Source organism: Triticum dicoccoides, chromosome 3B (assembly GCF_002162155.2).
Source record: "Triticum dicoccoides isolate Atlit2015 ecotype Zavitan chromosome 3B, WEW_v2.0, whole genome shotgun sequence".
Taxonomy (NCBI): Eukaryota; Viridiplantae; Streptophyta; class Magnoliopsida; order Poales; family Poaceae; genus Triticum; species Triticum dicoccoides.
The window spans coordinates 90,758,606-90,766,946 of NC_041385.1; positions in this window are offsets into that span (position 1 = coordinate 90,758,606).

An 8,341-nucleotide genomic window follows, 5' to 3' on the forward strand; every position below is an offset into this window, starting at 1 on the left:
TCCGTGATTTTTCTGATCGCGATTTCCGATCCAATCTTAGTTTCTGTTTATCTTTTCGCTCGTTAGTCGGAATCAGGTGATTCAAAAGCCTGGAGTTTCTTATCGAGACCCTCTTTCTGCTTAAGCAACTTAAACTAAGTTTTGTTACTATAAAATTTGACCTTAGTCCAGATTAGTAAACGGTTTTTGTTTCTTTTGCCGTTTGAGTTTCGTTGCTCCGTTTGATTCGATTCTTTTTGCTAACCAGAGTTCTTAAGTTGAACTTGCTGGTTCTTTGCTTTCAGTTGAAGTTTCGTTCGTGCATCTTTGCTAGTTGCTTATGTATGTTATTGTTTGTTTGCGATAGAATTCCCGGAGAGCGAAGCGTGTTACTACGAGTCTCTAGGTTTCGCGGATCGTCAGCAAGGCAAGTAACACATTGATCATACTCTTTTCATATCCAATTTTTATGCATTAGTTTCAACCCTCAAACATTGCATGGTTAGGAGTTGATAACATGTGGGTATTAGGAAGTAGTTGATGAGGTAGAACCTATTGCCCTGTTTATTATCAAACCCTTGGGAGTTACTTCTACGTTATGCTTATATTGCTATGCTATGCTCGTAGACGTGGTTTGGGTTTGAGTGTATTCCATGACAGATGTGAGATTGTTAATTAATGGTTCAATCTAAGGTGGCAACTTTAATACACATCTGGGTGGATTGAGGCACCTGGGGATACCAGTGATTGCTTGTTTATTTTTGGAAATCCCGGGGTTACCGTGTGATTTTTCCTATGGACCGCCACCCAGGCTCAAAGGGAACTGAGATGATTCATGCTAGAAACTTTCGTGTGCAGCCACAAGCTATTATGGGCTCTAGCATAGTTGAGTAAGTTACGTGAAGCTCTTGAACAGGTAGATCAGCAGGTAGTGGGTTTTGTAGGTTTGGTATGGTCTACCCGGAGTAGAGAGTTAATGTTTCTGAAAGACTATGTCTCGGTCATCTGTTTCTCAAACACCATGCAGTGCGAGAAATCAATGGAGGCGATCGAGTCTTGTGGGGAAAAGTGCGCAAACCTCTGCAGAGTGTATAATCTAATCATGGTTAGCCGTGTCCCTGGTTATGGACAATTCTGAGTGTCTAGTATTTGAAGCTTCTTATGTATCTCATCACCCCTAATTAATATTGTTGGGTTGTTAATCACTTTAATTGGGATTGAGTTGGGGTTACCTTCTCAGTGTTGTTCAACTACCATGATAGTAAAAAAAATTTATTCCTTTGTAGTAGGGAAAAATTGGCTTTATGCAAAACTATAACCGTAGATCTTTCCACCAGCCAAATATGCATGTAGTGTTAGCATTATTCTATTTTCATTTTACTGTGTTATATTGCCAGCATATTCCATGTGCTGACCCGTTCTCGGGCTGCAACGTATTATGTTGCAGACTTTTCACACGAGGAGTAAGGTTCGTTAGGTCGTTGCCGTGCAGCTCAGCTATGCCGTTGGAGTTGATGGACTCACTTTATCTTCCAAGCCTTCCGCTGTTTTCGCATTAGATGGCCTTAAGCCATATTATTATAATAAGTTCTCTTTTGAGACATTCGATGTAACAAGTGTGTGATTGCTACTTTGTTATAAATTCTTCGAGTACTGTGCGTGTCAGCATTACTGATCCAGGGATGACACTGATGCACAGAGACTTGACCGTCTGAGGTCGGGTCGCTACACCTGCGTGTCAATGAATAACGCCATGTAATTACTTTACTTCTTTGCTAAACCGTTAGCCATAGTAGTAGAAGTAATAGTTGGAGAACAACTTCATGGAGACACAATGATGGAGATCATGATGATGGAGATCATGGTGTCATGCCGGTGACGATGATGATCATGGCGCCCCGAAGATGGAGATCAAAAGGAGCAAAATGATATTGGCCATATCATGTCACTATTTGATTGCATGTGAAGTTTATCATGTTTTTGCATCTTAATTGCTTAGAACGACGGTAGTAATTGCTACTCTGTGTGATTGCTACTCTATATAAGCCATATTATTGTAATAAGTTCTCTTTTGAGACATTCGATGTAACAAGTGTGTGATTGCTACTCTGTTGTAAATCCTTCGAGTACTGTGCGTGTCAGCATTACTGATCTAGGGATGACACCGATGCACAGAGACTTGACCGTTTGAGGTCGGGTCGCTACAAGATGGTATCAGAGCACACGCTGAGTGTAGGACACGACCACTAAGACAAACCATAGGTCACTCTTTTCTACTCATTTCTGATTTCTCTTCTCTTTTCCACTCTTTAGGATGCCGGAGATGAAGAACAAGTTTGCGCAACCAGACGAGGATACACCTTTTGGATGCCACTTGAAGGAAGTCACTAGATACCTGAACATTGGGATACCCAGTTTCACCGGGACGTACAATGCCACCCTACCAGAAGAGGAGCGCCGGATGATTCAAGTACAAGTACCAGGAAGGACGTTTTCGCCAATTTCTAAACCCATAGAATTTTCTTTCGATGCACCAACCTGGAGCCTAGGCAAGAGCATGGCAGCTCACATTACCATGGGACGCATTGGAGAAGTCTACAATAAGGAACTCAAGGATACCATCTATCAAATATGTGGGCACCGAGATGAGCAATGGGAGATGATCAGCACCAAGAAGGATAGATCCATTGCAGCATTTATCCAGGAGCAAAACCAGCACATTCGACGACAGGAGAACCAGATGTGCGCTGACATGATGGAGTTGAAGAAGGCAAAGACTAGGATCATCGAGCTGGAGGAATAACTCAAGTTCACCCGCGACGGATATGAGGAGGAAATCAAGACGCTACTGGAGAAGAACGACGACCTGGTTAAGAAGATCGGAGTATTCATGGAACAACCGGCACCAGAAGACGAAGATGACGACCCCACTTGCCCTGACAACTACATCATCATCGACGACACCGATTCGGACCCTAGTGATGATTATTATGAAGATGAAGCTGGAGCTGACATCATGGAATCTTCCACCGATCAAAATTTTTAGATGACCACCATATACTAGTAATATTTTCCCCATGTAATAGATCACTTTTGCGATAGTTCTAGATCGTTGTAAGCCCTTGCTTGATTGATTGAGTGTTATGATTGTGTTTGTCTCATGTGCATATGGGTAGTGCTTTCTCACTAGACCTTTCTTCTATTCTAATCTCTTCCCTCTAAAACCCCTCAGATGCCTCCGAGACGTGACACCGGTTTTGCTTTCCCGCCGGAGCTCACCCAGTTGATCCAGCAGCAGAATACCTTGATGCAATTGCTAGTTCAGAACCAGGGCAACAACAATAACAACAACAACCCTCCACCAGCAGACAACCTAGCCTGCTTTCTAAGGTTACAACCGTCGGTGTTTTCCAGTAGCACCGAGCCAATAGTTGCTGATGATTGGCTACGCCATATCGGAAGGGAGTTGACCACCGCTGGATGCACAGATGCGAAGAAGGTGCATTTTGCCGCACACCAATTAGATGGACCAGCAACAGCATGGTGGGAGAATTTCACAGCCACCTATCCTATCGACACGGTCACATGGGCACAGTTTCTGCAGGCTTTTCGTACTGCCCATGTTTCCACTGGAGCTATGCAGATGAAGAAGCGGGAGTTCCGCAATTTACGTCAGGGGAACCGTACTGTAGGTCAGTACGTGGATGATTTTAGCAAACTATCGCGCTATGCCCCGGATGATGTGGCCACGGATGCCACGAAGCAGGAGAAGTTTATGGAAGGGTTGAATGATGAGATGAGTATGCAGTTGATGGTGGCAACTTTCAACAACTACCAGGAGTTGGTAGATAAGGCCCTTATGATCGAAGGGAAGCAGCAGCAGATTGAGAGCCGTAAGAGGAAGTATGGTCAGGGGAAGTATAACTCAGGAGCTCAGCATAAGCCTCGCTTAACCCCGAATACGGGAGGGCTTGTTCGTAATCATGGAGGTCACAACCACACTGGAGGAGGATCGCATAATCACAACAATGGTAAGAATGGGAATGGGAACAGAGCTAACAACAATCAGAATCGCCCCAATCCAGCCACACCCTACAAGAGAGACCTGAGTCAAGTTACTTGCTATAAGTGCAGAAAGACAGGGCATTATGCGAATGATTGCCCTGATGGAAGGAATGGGAATGGAAACGGGAGTGCCGGAAAGAAGCCTAATCCATTCAACAAAGGACAGGTGAACCACGTTAACGTGGAGGAGGTTGAAGATCAGCCAGACGCGGTGATAGGTAAGTTTTTGGTTAAGTCATTTACCGCTCTTATTCTTTTCGATACTGGTGCATCGCATTCATACATATCAAGGGGATTTGTGGACAAGTTTAAGTTACCAACCCAAACTCTAAGGACCCCTCTTTTAGTAAGCTCACCTGGAGCTGAGTATATGGCTAGCCGGTGGTGCAACCAGATACCTTTAACCATTGGAACACATGTTTTTCCGTCCGACCTAATCATCTTGGAGTCACAAGGATTGGACGTGATATTAGGTATGGACTGGATGTCAAGGTATGGAGGAAATATTGACTGTGCTAGCAAGTCAATTCATCTCACCACCCCGAAGGGTAAAAGGATTAAGTACGTATCTAGGCATGTCCCTAGGAGGACCCAAGTGAATGCCCTCACGGGAGTTGTGCAGGAGGAAGTGCCTGTAGTAAAGGATTACCCGGATGTTTTTCCAGAAGAATTACCAAGGATGCCACCGGATCGGGACATTGAGTTTTTGATAGAATCGTTGCCAGGTACAGGGCCTATATCCAAGAGACCCTATCGGATGCCCGCAAATGATCTGGAGGCAATTAAGAAACAGATCAAGGAGTTGTTGGAAAAAGGTTATATTCGGAGAAGTTTATCACCTTGGGGAGCCCCAGTACTCCTGGTCGAAAAGAAGGATAAATCCCTGAGGATGGTTGTGGATTATCGAGCCTTGAATAAAGTAACAATTAAGAACAAATATCCATTACCAATGATCAATGACCTGTTTGATCAGCTGCAAGGAGCGAAGGTGTTTTCGAAGATTGATCTGCGATCAGGATACCATCAGTTAAAGATCCGAGAGAAGGATATACCAAAGACAGCATTCACTACGCGGTATGGATTATACGAGTATACGGTCATGTCGTTTGGACTGACAAACGCCCCTGCCTATTTTATTTGTATGATGAACAAAGTGTTCATGGAGTATTTGGACAAGTTTGTAGTAGTGTTTATCGATGATATCATGGTATACTCGAAAAATGAAGAGGAGCACAAGGAGCATTTGCGGTTAGTTCTCGAGAAACTCAGAGAACACCAGTTATACGCCAAATTCAGCAAGTGTGAATTTTGGTTGAAGGAGGTTGGATTTCTTGGGCATGTTATATCAGGAGAAGGTATAGCAGTGGACCCCAGCAAGGTTCAGTCAGTCACTGAATGGTTGGCACCCACTTCAGTTGGCGAGATCCGCAGTTTCCTTGGACTTGCAGGGTATTATCGGAGATTCATTGAGAATTTTTCCAAGTTGGCAAAACCAATGACTGAACTATTGAAGAAGGACAATAAGTTTATATGGACAGAGGATTGCGAGGCAAGTTTCCAGGAGTTGAAGAAACGCTTGACTACAGCCCAAGTGTTAACATTGCCATATATTCATAAGGAGTTTCAAGTATATTGCGACGCCTCTCGTTTGGGACTGGGATGTGTGCTTATGCAGGATGGTAAGGTTGTTTCGTATGCCTCACGACAACTGAAGCCTCATGAGTTGAACTATGCCACGCATGATTTGGAATTAGCAGCCGTAGTGCATGCATTGAAGACATGGAGACATTATCTTATTGGAAATCGTTGTGATGTGTATACGGATCATAAAAGTTTGAAGTACATTTTCACACAAAAGGAGCTGAACCTTAGACAAAGGAGATGGTTGGAACTTATAAAGGATTATGACATGAAGCTACACTATCACCCGGGAAAAGCCAATGTTGTAGGAGACGCTTTGAGCCGGAAGAGTTATGCCAATATGCTTGAGAGCAAGGGTTTGCCAAAGGAGTTAGCTGAGGATATCATGGAACTTCGATTGGAGATTGTTTCAAGAGGTTTTGTGGCAACATTGGAGGTTCAGTCGACTTTCTTGAACAAAATTCGAGAAGCTCAGAAGGAAGACCCAGAGATTGCTGAAATAAAGGAGAAGATGAGCGAAGGAAAAGCCAAAGGTTTTTGCAAAGATGAGCACGATACCTTGTGGTTTGAGGACCGGGTTTATGTACCCAATAACACTGAGATCAGGAAGTTAATACTTCAGGAGGCACATGACTCACCATACTCGATACACCCCGGAAACACCAAGATGTATTTGGATTTGAAGGAACGTTTCTGGTGGACTGGTATGAAAAAGGATATTGCCGAGTACGTAGCCGTGTGTGATGTATGTCAGAGAGTGAAGGCAGAGCATCAGAAACCAGCCGGACTGTTACAGCCAATGCTGATACCCGAATGGAAGTGGGATAAACTTGGTATGGACTTTATCACCGGACTACCCAGGACCAAGACAGGATATGACTCAATATGGGTAGTAGTGGATCGTTTGACTAAAGTGGCTCACTTTATTCCGGTGAAAACTACCTATACAAGTGCTAAGTTGGCCAAGATATATATGACCAGAATTGTATGTTTGCATGGAGTTCCGAGGAGCATCGTATCAGATAGAGGGACTCAGTTCACTTCAAAGTTTTGGCATCAGTTACACCAAACCTTGGGTACAAGATTGGAGTTCAGTACAGCCTTCCACCCATAGACTGATGGTCAAACTGAGAGACTTAACCAGATACTGGAAGATATGTTAAGAGCGTGCGCACTAGATTATGGATCTAGTTGGGATGACAATTTGCCTTACGCGGAATTTTCATACAACAACAGCTACCAAGCCAGTTTGAAGATGGCACCGTTCGAAGCTTTGTATGGACGCAGATGTAGGACCCCATTAATGTGGGATGAGGTAGGAGACTGTCAATTGTTCGGACCAGACTTGATCAAGGAGTCTGAGGAGAAAGTTAAATTGATTCGCGATAGACTGAAGGTAGCTCAGTCAAGGCAGAAAAGCTACGCAGATTCGAAACGCAAGGAGGTAACTTATGAAATTGGAGATAGAGCATATCTGCGAGTATCGCCCTTGCGAGGTGTGAAACATTTTGGAGTTAAGGGTAAATTAGCCCCGAGATTTGTAGGACCGTATCGCGTTTTGGAACGGATGGGAGAAGTTGCCTACAAGTTGGAATTACCCGAAGGACTATCCGGAGTTCACGACGTGTTCCACGTCTCACAGCTGAAGAAATGCCCTGCGGAGATGGCTGATATACCATTAAGAGATACCGTACCCTTGGAGACAATTCAGCTAGACAATGATTTGACCTATGAGGAGAAGCCAGTGAAGATTCTTGAGTTTGCCAGCCGAGTAACTCGTAGTAAGGTCATGAAGTTCTGTAAAGTTCAGTGGAGCCACCATACGGAGGATGAAGCCACCTGGGAAAGAGAGGGTGATCTTCGCAAGGACCATCCGCACCTATTTTCGGACCAACCCGAATCTCAAGGGCGAGATTCATCTTAAGGGGGGTAGGTTTGTAACATCCCAAATTCTTAATTTGGAATGTTATACATAGGTCATTCATGCATATCATATTTTTTTCTTTTCCGTTTTGTAATCCTCGAAATCCTGAGCAACTCAAGGACCCTCGGAGAGAGTTGGGGATTTTTCGGTCTCATATTTGGATTTTCGTACCAAATAATGAAACGAGGATTTTTGATTTTAATTAATCTTCCCCGAAAGATATTTTGTACAAAAAAATAAATGAGAGGAGTTAATATGACTTCTCCAAAGTAATTGAAATATTGGAGGAAAAATGTTAAAATCATTTATTTGATCTTAGTTGATTTTATTCGGATTTTATTTGCATTAGAAAAATTTGCACGTTTTCCAAAATTGCATTTAGGGCCAAGAAAATGTTCACCTCGTCCTAAATATTTCATTTAGACCGTGAAAATTTATTTTGGTATTTTTAGATTTTTATTTGTTTTTCTAAAGTTCCGGCGGAATTTATTTATATAAAAAAAACTTGCGCCCGCGCTCGACCAGGCCCAAGGCCCAGCCAGGCCGGCCCGCCTCGCCGCCGCCTTCCCCGCTGTCCGCCGCACGGACGCCGAGGGGAGCCCGAGCCGGACTCCTCCCCGGGCGCCCCCTTCCCCAAGCCACCGCCGCCCCCTCCCCTCCTTAAATACCGCCCGCCCCGCCGCCAACCACCACCACCACCGTCGCCTCCCGCCGCGCCCCGAGTCGAGCCGA